Below are 5,752 nucleotides of genomic sequence, written 5' to 3' on the forward strand. Positions count from 1 at the left end.
ACAAGAGTCCAAGAATTCTTTGAGAACGAGGTGAACTCATCCTTTTGTGGTGACATGTCTATCGACCTTCCAGTGTATGCGGAGTTGTGTCAAGAGATTGACATGGGACCATAGGATACTTCATACTTGGAGCATCCACTTACTCAATTCGTTGACCAATCGCTTATAAGGGTGCATAAGATATGCATTTTAAGTGAGATTTTTAAAAAAATGATTTATATTACTGTGCTTTGTATGATTTAAAATGATTATTCTAATATCTTTTTTTTTGTGCAGGTGACATTCTCAAGATGAGTCGAGGGATGAATGATGAGGAGTTACAGGATATCTTCACATGCATGTCTCTAGACCAGATCGCGAGATTCAGAGATATGGCAGACTAGGAGCTGTCTCGGGCTTTGTCAAGGCGCTCTGCTAGATTTACTTCAGCGTGATCGGATGCTTCAGCTTCGAGCTGACGAGCTCGACGCTCTAGACTTGGGCCAGAGGGAGGGAGTGCTTCGGGGTCAGGGGGATGTTGCAAAGATACGGATGCAGTGAGCCCGTGGTCGACACGGGATACATGTGCGACTCCTTGCTCTTGTGGCCCTTCCAAGGAGCGTGGCTCAGGCTCAGGTGGATGATGTGGAGGCACGGACGTGGTGTCTCCATCTCATCGTTCAGCTGGAGTTGTGTCACCTCAAGGATTTGTCACACCTGTGGGGATGTCTACTCCAGTTACTTCGGCTTTTGCTCAGCTGTCAGCAGGTGGCACCCCTGGGTGCCACTCCGAGAGATATTACCCCGGTCGGTACACCGGATGCACAGGGGTCTCCTGGATATGCCTAGGAGCGTGGACGCAGATGGGAGAGGACCCATCTTAGGCAGACTCCGGGGGGATATGGATATATAGTCGATGGTAGGTCATGAGCCATCATCATGAATGATGAGGGGAGGAGGGTGATAGCTCGCATGAGAGAGTTGTGCCAACAAGTTTTTCGGTACAACGTCTTAGATCATTAGAAGAACATACCTGAGGGGAGCAAGGACTACATAGTAGCATCCTTATACGAGGAGTTTTTGGTTCCAGCCTCAGTAGATAGATTCACACAAACAATCCGACGCACGCAAGGCAATCAAGAGTGGGGCTGCAAAGCCCGAGTGGTTAGATGCAGACGATTGGCGCCGACTGAGGGAGGAGGCTACAAATTCTCCAGGACGTTGGAGTCAGCAGCGCGATGCGGCAAGGACACGACTCGAGGCTGGAGTGGTCCATCATCTTGGGAGTGGTGATCACATGACATATTTGGAGGACTTTGTAAGTTTTTCTTTTGTTTTGCTTGTTTATTTTTTTGCAATATCCTTTGTACCGACAATCATGTTTCTATCAGTTAGCATTTTGTTTTCTTTGCAGCACTCCATTACAAATCGCGATCCAACTAGCCTTGAGACTCGATATGCAGAGAGGCACGGTCTCACTTTATTGATTGACCGATTGTATAGACACTGCGGCCCTGTAAGTCACTCATCTTTCTTGTCCGTAGTTACCATGTTTAATTAGAATGCATTATTGTATGGTGGACTGATGTGTTGTTTCTTTTATTGCAGAGTACGTTCGATGCTCCTTTGCGGCGGGACGAGCTTTCGGAGGGCGAGGATATGTAGCTCGCCCTTGGATCCCTGGAGCTCACACACCTTTACTTTTGAGTCGCATGATCTATGTAGACATTTTCTATGTATTAGTGATATCTTGTCATGATTGTACCAATCGCTTATTATGCGATCATGTATTTATTTCATGTATCAGTGTTATGATTTCAGTATACATTGTTTTTGTTTGTTGCAAGCGCATTGTACACAGTGTAGAAACTATTTTGTTTGGCTCTAATAAAGCACACAGTGCTATAGCCACAAATTTTTTTTCCTGTTATCATCGCTATTAGCGTCGTAAATTTTACTATTTGCGTCGTTATTTACGTCGCAAACCGTCGCTATCAGCGTCGATATTGGCACCGGTATTAGCATCGCAAATGTGACGCTGATAGCAACGATGATATCGATTGTTCTATGGTGTTGCCAATAACGATGCTTTTTGCGACGACGGGGGCAAATTTTGTTATTTGCATTTTCGTTGCCTTTAACGTCGGTATAAGGCCTATATCTTGTAGTGGGTTAGGAATGAGTTAAGCTAGATTGTCCATAAGCTTCACTGCCTCGCCTAGAGAGACATAGTAGTTGCGACCAAATGGTAGGTGAGTCAGTTGCTTGATTCAGAACTAATTGCTTTTTGGCAAATTGGTCCCGATCTTGAGGTGGGATCTTATCCTTGCCCTTGCTTTCCTTTGGTGTAGATGTTGTTGTTTGCTTTGGAGTTTTCTGTACACTCATGTTGCTCAGATGGTCAATATTCCTCTTGTTTTCATCCTTCTCTCCATGTAGGGGTATTTTTGCCACCTGAGCATACAATTTCATTTGATTGGTACTTGGTTCCTTGGTCACTACCATCTCAACTGCAATCACCTTTACTTTGGATGGGCAGTCCTTTTTGTTAAGTGGTTGCACTATTTACACATGTAGTAAGAGTCCAAGAAGCTTCCAAATTGCACTTGCGCCACCACCTCGAATCCATGCTTGTCGACCAATTCAAGGTATTTTGAGGGCTCATTTCTTTGGTTCTAAATGATGCAGACCTTCCTTTCCGACTTGAGAGCTCCAGAGGTAGAGGCATTCGCAAGGATGTATATGATTCGACCTAGGATGCTAGCAATCAATGCGACCTCTTTGTCCAACAGCCATATCAGGAGATCAAGGAGTGTGACTCACATTAGGCATTCACATTGTAGGACTATTTCAGGGGCAAAGGAGGGGGACCAAGGCATTGCAAGAACCAGATTTCATTTGTACCCAACTGTAGAACCCAAAACCTAGACGTGCTTCACCGAGGAGCTAAGCAATGCCATAAAATACATTACCCCACAAACTTGTATTGCTCCATGAATGCTCTCTCTTCGCAAGTAGCTACAAATTGCCTTTTGAACTTGTCCTTAGTGGGTGATCAACCCATCAAATAAAAGAACGCATCACAAGAAGCATAGTTAGCAAAACACTAATGGATTCTCTATAAGGAGAACGGGACCATTGCTTTGAAGTAGTGCTTCCTAGCTTGCTTGCTCTTGACAACTTTCTCTAGCTTGACTAGATCTTGGCCCCACACCTTGGCAGTTGTTGCATAGTCCATATCCATCTTTCTGCCCCCATTTGCTCCAACTAGACACTTCCTTGATTGGTTGTGCTCTCCATTAGGTGATCTTGACCTCTTCCCACCTCCAATGCCCTGCATGTATACAAGGAAGGGAGAAGCTGTCACGAGCTGCCATGTGCAAACCCCCTTTATGATTGTAAAGCCATGTGCTAAGGTGTTAACTAGGCTTAATGGCCGCTCAAGACTATCGGAGACCTCTCTTGGTACTTCAACTCACCCCCTCACCACCCACTGGCACAATCAAATCTCTCTCTCTCTCTCTCTCTCTCTCCTCTTGTCCCCTTTCACGATTGAATATAGGATATGATCATGAAAAGGGAAAAGGCGAGTCTTTGAAAATTTGTATGCGGCTCTTTCTTTCTCCTTCTCTAGAGAGACATGATTTTCTTTTTTAATTAGACATATGTAATGAAATGATATTTTAATGGTTGAATGTGTGTATATAGTGCACGTATACATAATATATACACATAGAATAATTAATAAAAATATTAATGTATATATGTATTATATGTTATGTCTATACCTTAGTATGTGACTATAATCTATAATATTAAATAATACATTATTATTTTAACTAATACTTATAATATATGTTTATATTTCATGTATTATTTATGTTAATGATAATTATAATAAGTATCAATAATTTGTATAGTTGATTGGATATTAATAATTAATTTATATATATACATATGTATACATAAAACTTATATTTTGATTAATGTATTGCATATAATTATGTACATATGTTATTAATTATTAATTATGAGAGAGAGAGAGAGAGAGAGAGAGAGAGAGAGAGAGAGAGAGAGAGAGAGAGAGAGAGAGAGAGAGAGAGAGAGAGAGAGAGAGAGAGAGAGAGAGAGTCAATAAAAAATATACACATGCACATATGTAGACACATATATAAACATGTACATATACACACATGCATACACAACATGCACACATATGAGTCGAAGAAAGATGGGAGATACAAGGAAGAAAAAGAAAGGAGAGACAAAAAAAATGATCAAAGCAAAAAAGAGCACACACATTTACAAGACCCAATATATAAATGTACACGTACGCGCACACACACACACACACACACACACACACACACACACACACACACACACACACACACATATGCACATGCATGTATACACAATTGATTTATAATTAATACTTATATTATGTATTAATAATTAATTATTATATATAATTATTGTCAATTTATTATTTGTATGAAATATAATTATATGTATTCTCATACATAATGTGTATAATAATAATAATAATAATAATACACGTAATATAAGTGTACGTTAATTCAATAATATATGTATTAATTATAGCTAATATTTATAATATAAATAAATAAATTATAATAATTATATATGTGTGTATGTAGCAATTAGTAGGTAGTGTGTGTGTGTATAAAATTAATAATTACAAGCATTATAATATTTATATGTATAATGATAAATAATAATAATAATAATGATACATATGATATAAATGTGCATTAATTTAATAATATACATATTAATTATAGTTTTTAATATATCAATACAATGGATTATTATTTATTGATACATTAATTAATTGTTGATAAAAGATGTATAATGTATATGCATATAATAATTAATAAGCAAACTAATGTATATACATATTATCTATATATGTTAATATATTGCTATAGTTTATGATATTAATTAATATATTATAATTTTAACCTATTACTATTATGTATAATCATCTTTAGTGCATTATTTGTATTAATGACAATTGTAGCATATATATTATGATTATAATAAATTTATTGTACTTGATTACATGTATAGTAATCAATATGTATAATGATAGAATGATGTAGTTAATTAGATATTAGTAATTGATTATCAATATGCTAATAAATAATTAATAAAAGATGTATAATCCTATTTTAAATTAATATATTATACATATACATGTTATTAATTATTATGAGAGAGAGAGAGAGAGAGAGAGAGAGAGAGAGTAGATAAAGAAGAAGTTATGAATATAGTTTATGGATTGTCAAAATTATATAATGTTGTAGGTTAGTGTGTAAGGATAAGATGCATGCCATGATAGGTTCAATGTGAATATAAATCACTATTAAATGTGTTCGTCTTTGAGAAACGTGCAGAAATGGTCATAAGAGTTGTTTGGAGATATAGTTTGAGCTTGATCCTATTAATGGTGGTCTTGCACTCCCCATATGTTAATGAGTGCCAAATCCCCACAGATATTATTTTCGTGCATTCAACATTGCATTAGTCTAACTTGCCAAAGCTTTTGAGATTTGGATATGTTCCTTATAACAACTTCCTATGAACCCTCTTGCCATATGAAATATGCTTTCGAACCCCAATACGAGGTATCGAGAGAACAACAATGTGAAATGCTGAGAGAAGGTAGGCGCGGAACCCCTCTTGAGGTCTTTGAGCTGTAGAATGCTACTTGGGATTGAGATTTACGTCAATGTCAAACTAGTACTCC

This window comes from Lygodium microphyllum, chromosome 1 (assembly GCF_053477565.2).
Source record: "Lygodium microphyllum isolate KBCC chromosome 1, Lygodium_microphyllum_v1.1.10, whole genome shotgun sequence".
NCBI lineage: Eukaryota > Viridiplantae > Streptophyta > Polypodiopsida > Schizaeales > Lygodiaceae > Lygodium > Lygodium microphyllum.